We start from the raw sequence: 8,857 nt of genomic DNA, 5'->3' as shown, positions 1-8,857 counted from the left end.
ACAAGATTATGGACACGTTTCTTGTTGTGATCTCTGGCTAGGATCGTCTCATCTAAGTAGTCATATTTTGAGAATGACGAACTGTTGCTTTAGTTACGGATCCGAACGTAGAGCGCGGGCAGAGGATGCATCGAAAAGATACTACAGGTTCGTTGGTAGATCGACCTTTAAACATAAGTTGTTTTTTAAACTGTGCTACACGGATTCGAACAGCTGTAATCCTACAGAGCAAGTTCTGGGCTATATATGAGGCGAATAGTCCGTCAGGATCTTTCATCTTTCTTTTCATCCAATGTTGTCAGATAAGACAAGACAAACTGGGGCCCACTTTCGCCTCTCCAGGGTCTTTTATTATATTGTGACTTTTTACCGCGCTTGATAAGTTTAGTCAACTCGGAGTCCACATTAATAATTTCACATGTTTTCGAAGTTTACGGTAAAACAAATCCTGTAATCTCATTAGTTCTCCGAATAGAGGCCAATCTTCTAAAGGTTGTTGTAAAATATTCCGTGTTTATTTTGCCGACACTGATACGTTTCATAGAAATCAGGTTTTTTTTTTTTGTCTGTCAGGCGCTTGGGAACGGTAAATTCATTAAAGAGAAAACTCCACTGTATTATCGTCAATGCTTTTTTTGGTAGACCCGGGCATTTTTTGAAGGTAGAAATATAAAGCGTTGAAAACGATTTTCACAATTACGTTATTTTCTGGGTATGAGAATTAAGTTTCTAATACAGATTTCATCGTCACAGGCAGATAGTTCCTAGCGGAAAGGTAGTGAGTAAGGTCGTGACGGTTATGCGCTTTTTCGGCCGTATGATCTGATCGTACGGAAAAGTTTTACAGTCGAACTCGAAAATCATATAAGGGGTGCACTAACTAACACTCATGCTCAGCAGGTGAGCTATATTTGAAAATATAGCTCATGCGTAAAAATGAATACGGTAATAGCTATAATAACTCTGACCTTACGGTCCTGAATGCGTCCAATGAATGGCGACACAGATTTCAATAAGCAGGTCGCGTCATACAATACAGAGTTTATCATACAATTTTGTGCGCTCGCTAAGTAGTTCGATTGGTAATATTGCATGATCACCTCTCAGTGAACGCTATCGAAAGGGATCACTGACGACATGGTAGTGCATTTGTACGTTTTGCATGTTTTAAGGCCCAAGCATCGATTTCGTATGGCCTAATGTTTCGGATGAAAAACGTGTGTCATAATTGAAACACAACGACACTGTCGTGCTCAACAAAGTGAATCTCGGGAGTGTTCTTATCTTATTCCATTGCCATCCATGAATTGGATTCTTCTCTGTTTTATATAAGTTAATAATTAACAGCTAGCCGGGAGTGAGTTTGTGCCAACAGAAAATAACAATATCGTGTATGGTAAACAAACGTTTGTTAGGGTCCCAGGCTCGAAACGTATGTTTCTTAGTCTACGCAGCCTAGCCCATAAATGCCCCAGATAACATTTCTGGTTAAGGATCCTGAGACGTTTTCTATTGCATGCTGATATGGCAGGTTTTATGGTAAGCGTTCCAAATGAACGAGCGTACACCCAGACGAAAGCTGAAGGGCTATAGCCTAATCAGTAGAAAGAATCGAATGCTTTCTTAATCTGGACATATCGCCGAATGAAAATAATATACCTTGAGGCAGTGTATACGGATAGGGATGTGACAGCAGAAAACACCATGCTTACCTAAGACAAATGGGCTGAGATATATATATATATGTCAAATGGTGTGCGTTTTTTTAACCCGATTTTTGTGGTTTAGGATTTATTTTAAAGGGTTCCTTTTATTGCATTTTAAGTGATTCTTACCAGATCTCGATTACCTGTAGGTGTTTACCGGTTGAGTCGCTTGGATGGCTACCCTCCCGCCTGTTCACTTATGTACTACGTAACTGTTACTACGATACCGGTCTTGCTACAAACTAAGTGACATAGAACTCGCAAAAACGTGCCACCCCTTGAATTTGTACATGACTGGGTATATTTGTATGGACAGAATTTTTTTATTTGTTCGTTTATGTTAAAAATACTGCGGAAGCACATAATAAATACTTAGGCATCCCCTGGTGCCTATCCGATGCCGAATACGATGGTATACGAGTACTTGTACTCGAGTGAGGCTGCAAGAATGCGATAACGCGCTTAACGGAGTGCACAACCCGAACACTGAGGAGCTACGTTTTCCCCTTGGGGCAATTTTAGAGATGTTCCATACTATACGAACGAAGTCGAAGAGAAGCAAAGAGCTTTGCAAGAGAACGTTGGCAAATGCTGTTTTGAACCGACTCTACCTTTGCGATTGCCCCGGGGATTAGCCTCTGTTTTTGGGATAGCTTTACCGGCAGAGGACCCCGGGAAATATTCGATGGACCTATAGAAGACCTTATGTCAATAATAATAACCATAGATTCACAGAAGCCGCCTAGAATGTCTTCAGGATCAAAAATAACATTGTGCTACCCTGATGTATTGAAACACCCAGGCAGTATATGGCTAAGTTACCTGAACGTCTCTTTTCGATAAGACGACAAAAGCTTTATCGATATTAGTTTATCATAATTTGTTGAAGCGATTGCCTAGATTTGATTCTGAAATGGCCCTTTTGTCTCAGGATTGAACAGGTTAATATCTTCCTCCGAACTTCGATTTTATCATGGAAAAAGCTGTGGCAGCGTCCATCATGCTTGGTGATACCCTAGCAATTCATGAGATGTGTATGTCCTTGTGATATTGCAGTGGCAACACGATTACCTACAATACGTAAGGATACTCATTCACAAGAACTAGTCTGGGTTCGAAAGGCGTAGAACGTAAGTACAAAACTCGTTTTGTGCTGAAAGGGGCCGCTAGTTGTCCGAAGCAGCAAAGCTTAATAAAGGCAGTAACATTAGATATAAGGCCCTAGAGATAAATAGATAAGCATTTATTTAGGTAGCAGGCTTTGACGGGATGCAACTTTAATTAGGCCTTAAGGACACGCCAAAGCTCCACGGTCGACTTTACAGCAAATGGGTTTTCCCTATGTGGATCGCCATTTTTTTCCTGAGTCTCTCGTCAAACCTTACTAATTCTCGATGATGGTAGTTACGCGAAAATACCGATATAATTTCGGCATCTTCGTGTGTCCGATGCCTATATGGTAAGGTAAACAAAACCCAGCTCGTTTTGGATGCCCTATCTTTAGGATTAGGGTAAGTAGGTTACTAAATGAGTAAATGAAAGCTGCTTAGAGCGCCGCTCCATTGCGGCGAAGTTAGGAATCGTCAGTGAATAACTGTTTGGTGCTAAATTCAAAGTTAACACGTGAAAAGCATAGCATAATGTAAATACAGATTATATAGAATAGACGACTGATAGTAGACGGTGGATTTTGTTAGGATTTCGCGCACCTAGGCGCTCGCTTTTAGGCCTGTGTAGTGGCTTTGCGGCACTTTAGATATAAGAAAAGTTGATTCGGAGGATATACTTCCAGAAATATAAGAATTTCGATCCAGATTTCTTTAGATGCAGTTTACTGCGCGTTCGGTTGCAATGGTCTTTTTTTAGACCTGTCATAGGACGAATCCCAAAATTCCATATATAGACTAGCATCAGAAGTTACTGGAGAGGCGGACATTAAAATGCTTTACGCACTTGTCTCTTAACTGAGCTTGCTATGTGTTTGAAATCTGAATGTATGAAAGAGAAAGCTTTCATTGTACGTTCTACAAAGCAGGTTCTCAGCTCGATTTATCGCTCGTTTATTATAGGTTGGATTTGGACACACATCTTACCAGTTTAGTCAATAATCTGTTCACTGCAGAAGACTAAATTTATACTTCCATTCGTGACTGGCTTCAGATGCCTTTCACAGCTCGTGAACTGGTAGCAAGAAATGATTTGAAGATAACTCAATACTTCTAGGTACCCGTCGCCGTTGTACTCTTGATTCGCGGACTAACCCAGCTGTTAGCACACGAAGATGCACAGGAGAAAGATTGTAACTCAAGAATGTAAATAATGGAAGACACGTGAATCCTATTCCTGAGCTAATTCAAACCTGTCTACTTAGCATTCTACTTTCATAATATGTACAACAGAGTTGGGTTGACACTCACACATGGATACACGCATGAAGAACCTCTTAGACAGACTACCAGAGGCAGTTCATCGAGTCAGACGTACTTAATTGAGCAACTTCTACCACCTCCGGCAAACCTCCCTAGCCCACCGCTCTTTTTCCTTTCAGAAGTAGGTTTCTGGTCAGATGGTAGCCGCATCGTCATTTTTTGGCCACTTCTGTTATATTCTGTTCAACTAAAGAAAGGAAACCAGCCTTTCTAAACCGTGCTCCTCTGCCGCAAGTTCCAATACCCCTTCCCCCCCCCCCCCCGCGCCTGCGAAAAAGAAGACAATTCTGCAGGAAAGCACTTATGCTGTTAGCCAAAGAAGAACATACGTTCACATTTTCCCTCCTGCGCTACCGGTAAAGAACGCTGGAGGAATCGGAACAATTCCGTTGTCTCCAGGAAAACAAGAACAACTGTGTTCTTCTGCAAAGAAGAAAGGAACAAAGAAGCGTACAAGCGAGATAGAAGGCAGGGTGCGGCGAAACAAGGGCGGTAAAAGCCGTGTAGGGCATTGCCCATGGAAAAAATTGGGCCTTTATAGGCCGTCTCCTGTTTTACTTTTTTCCGACTCCGACAAGCTGCGATTGTTCTGTCTTTCAGAGGCAAACAGGACCTCCGAGCAGTCCTACGTATGTCACTGCCGCCGCCGTTAATGAATAGTTAGAAGGTGCCCTTATGCAGACGCTAGATGACGATAGATCCCAAAAGCGAACCCTTTGCTGTACCGGCAGTAGTATGGAGCCGGCGGCAAAGATCGGAGTATCCGTAGTAACAATCGTTGTCTCGGTTCGCCCGTGCAACTGGTCAATAGCAGCCGAATCGATTGGCTGTGCAAGTTGGCAACGCACAACGAGAGCGCATCCATTCTTTCCTCAAGAGACACCTCAAGCAATGGCATAGGCAATAAACACAAGCAATAGCTGTTTTCAAACAGGCAAAATATTGATGCCCGTGATTGTCCGACTAGAGCGTCTGATCGGGTTCCATGAATGCTAACAATATGCGAAATGTAGCAAGACAAATACACGTAACAACAACCAGCAGCAACGTTGGCATTTACTACGCGCATCTATATAGAATAAACGAATTTAGAAGGACAGACCCTGGAGACGTCAACAAGGGTTAATATAGGTTTCTATTCAGGCGAATTATTTTATACATTGGAATTGGAGTATGTTATAACATCTAGCAGTTTAGTTTTTACAAGTCATGTTTTTTAAAAAAAAAGTCAATCTTAGGGCTTATACATAGCACTGAAAATCTGCTACGCACACACATACTTATTTTGTTGTATAGGATATTCTAAATAGTCGCGATAATCACCTGTTCAACGCTGATTTAGTTCGTCTATAAGCCACTTCAAAACAAACCCATTGATGTAGGTTTTGGTAAAAATATTCCATGTACATTCAGTAAAAGGGGGTCACCAAGTCTCTCTGTCTAATAAGAAAAGCTGAGATTTAAAGATGCTAAAGAGAAGCTTCGAATTCAAATCGCCTTGTCTTGCTTAATTCTCATCGTCCTTTTTTAAGTTCTGTTCCAATAGAAACTCAGGGTGAGGAAATTACACTACGCTAACAAAAAAAAGTTTCCAACTGTTGTTTGGACAGTTCGTGTCAAATTTTGACGTAATGCGTTGCGCACATCCTAATTCTCTTATGGCCGCATGGAGTGCTGCGTCCTACAGGATAGGCTCATCGCGTCCTGGTCCACGATCAACTAATGGCACGGAGTAAAAATAGGACAACAAGAAGCTAAGGAAAAATGTATACAAGAAGTTGAAACGGAAGTATCCCTGAATACAGTAATAACAACAATACGTGCAACCTTTCAAGAATGATAACAGAACCCATATGGATAAAAAGTATTTGTTTTTCAAAAAGTCTTTGATGAAAGATGCCGAAATAAATAAATGGGCTAAGAAAAATAGGGTGTAGGAGTGGTGTATTAAAAATGTCTGAGGCACATTTCATGTATAGAAAGCCTGATATACAATAATTTTTGTTGTATGTCCTCAGACTTGCTTGTGAGTTATACTTTTTTTTTCGAGCAGTAAAGTATAATGTTAATTCGATTTAAGTCATCTAAATGTGTATTTTAATTATTTTTATTGTTGACTATAAAAATTGTTTGTTTTTAGCCAATTATTTAATACCCGTACCGCGGAAGTTGTTCACAAACCGATCTTATACGATTGTCTTTGTACCCTAGCGTTATCGCTCCTCAGTGTCCCCCGCTTCTTTTAAACGATGCCCCCCAATATTTAGGACAATAATTTGCACGCCAATATCGACAGTTATGGCTATACAGGGCTATAAGCCGATTAAGTGGGACGCTTAGACCCGATGGTTAAGTGCATTGTGGAGGTTCTCCTAGAACTCCAGCGCAACTATTCTTGAGCTGTTTTGTTTTTGATGCTGATTGTCCCCTCGATGTCCCGGCTTTTTGAAGATAAAAACCTGTTTTTTTTCACCATTACGGCTGCGATGAAGACACGCAGATACGGTCATCGCAGGAGATGAAGCATTCGATTTTTTCTAACTACATACTAACAACGGACAACTTACCAACATCTTCATTTCATTGTAAGCTGCTATTGCTTACTAAAGGTGTTGCAAACGTAATAATAATAATATTATCCGGAAAATATTATTCTCTGTCCATGGATAAGGCCCTTAAAGGTTGTACTGGTGCTAAAAATTGCCAGACCTTATAAAAAAAAACGTTGATTGAACAATTATATTGCGGCGTATTAGATAAAACGACTTTATCAGTTTTACAATTAACGTAATTTGAAAACTCTTGATGTTGTAAAGAGCGATCGAGGGTCCTCTCATGTATCTAGCCAAAAGCTCGTGTGTTTCATTCAGACCCACTGAAAAAACCAATCGCTTCTCTTGGCTAGAAATTTTATCATGAGTAAAATAACAAAACGCACGAGTTATATAAAGAGCTCTAAACTATTTTGCAACAAGTAAATACATTTAACTTCCAAAAAGAGTATTCCTTTACAACTTAGGCTCGGCGTATTTTCTTATTTCACACGAGTGGGCCGCTTCAGCAGCGAGGTCTTAATGTATCCAAAAGATTATGGTAAATTACTCAAAATCTATAACGGACACATTGCACGATCGGGAATAAATAACTGGTACATGATTGCCTCATCACTTAATAGTTGTAAATAACGCTCTTCTCTAACTTTGGAGTTCTCGCTTTTTTGCCTTCTAGCGTCGAGCTGTTCCGCCGCGCTTCATAGCATCAAAACGACAATAGCGTCCGAAAAGCCTTTGGTCAACGACAGTCCACGCATATATAGTGTTTCTTTTTTTTTTACCTAGAGAATACACTGAGGCTTAGCGTATCCTTGCCGTCACCCTTGTGGCCTCTGCACATGGCCCGTGCTACGATGATGTAAGCTATAATGGACTTACGCGTATGTGCACCTTCTTGCTTGCCGTATAAAGATTTCTACCCTAGGTACGGTGTATGTTTTTACGTGCGTGCTAGAACCCCATGCAGTCCTAGCAAAGGTGCTTCACTGCTTGTTATCTCCCACACAACATAACCGCTGTTAGCGTAAGCGAAAGCCTGAACTTGGCTAGCATGGTCTTCTTCAAGGTTAGCGATAGACAATGAGAGAAATTAGTAGTTCATTTGATTGTCTGCCGAACCGGTAAAGACCAAACCTTGCCTACTTCACGGAACTGGTAACCGAGACCTGGACTGATAAACCTTCAAATGCGGATGATCGTTGGGATTTGGCGTTCCTTGCATCCCCATCGTAATAACAGCATAATTGTTAATAACAATGCTACAATATGGTTTAACAATTATTGTTAACCCTAATTGACGGTCGATAAAGGTTATTTGTTATATTGATCCTATCGTGTCGCAGTTACGAGCGGCTCGTTTACATTAAGTGAGGTCTTATAGCGTAGAATCAGTATTTTCATTTTCTTAAGTGACGAGAAAAACAAGGCCTTCGCCCCAGTGGTAATAAAGGTCATTATGCTGTAGGGGCTGCAACGAATAGCAATTAACTTCTCCAAAACGTATTAAGGGCAGTGTTAATTTCATACGATCTGCTTTAAGCTGAATAAACAATATCACTATAAAACAGCGATACTACTACTACTACTTCAGTCTCCTTCGGAGTTACCCTTGCATCTTCTTTGCACAACCTTAGGTAAAATGAACATTTTTCCTCTATTATTATTCCTCTAGCAGTTACGGATGGTCGCATTTCAGTTGAAATGATATAAACTATGATGAAAGACAAGTCCATAGTCGAAAAGAAATCTTCTACATGTTATTTAAACGGTGTCACGTTTTGCTACACATTGATGTATCATCTTCACGGAAGACCTGTGCCTTCTATATCCGCCCCTCTGACAGCGGTCGATATTGGCACTTCACTGAAAGACCACCAAATACTGCATCTATTGCTCGATCAAGTCGCAGAGAGCCAAGTGAAATAGTGAGATGGATGCTTCGCAGCCACACAGGTACTAAAGATTTGAGCGAACAGAACTATTTATATCCCATCGAAGGTTGCCGATAAGCAGGATATCCTTATGGCAATACTCAGATTATTTTTTCATCTCTACCGATAGGTGCGATCTTCTATGACGTAAATCTGGCTGGCCTTCAAGGCAGTTTAAATAGGTGCATCGGCTTCAGCTTCGTCGATCAACGATGGTGTCGTTGGTAGTTTGATAGCCG

General features: G+C 40.8%; 1 long non-coding RNA gene across 1 annotated transcript; it reads left to right on the top strand.

Annotated features, from left to right (window-relative positions):
* The first annotated feature begins 103 nt into the window (after window positions 1-103).
* Window positions 104-6,032, top strand: LOC147751888 (uncharacterized). The gene is made up of 3 exons (XR_015315652.1): window positions 104-147; window positions 2,763-2,836; window positions 5,746-6,032. It is a non-coding gene; the product is annotated as an uncharacterized LOC147751888 (long non-coding RNA).
* Window positions 6,033-8,857: the final 2,825 nt, after the last annotated feature.

Source organism: Varroa jacobsoni, unplaced genomic scaffold (assembly GCF_002532875.2).
Source record: "Varroa jacobsoni isolate VJ856 unplaced genomic scaffold, vjacob_1.0 contig01825, whole genome shotgun sequence".
Classification (NCBI taxonomy): domain Eukaryota; kingdom Metazoa; phylum Arthropoda; class Arachnida; order Mesostigmata; family Varroidae; genus Varroa; species Varroa jacobsoni.
The sequence above is the reverse complement of the archived record's forward strand: the minus strand, read 5'-3'. Positions and strand labels throughout refer to the sequence as shown.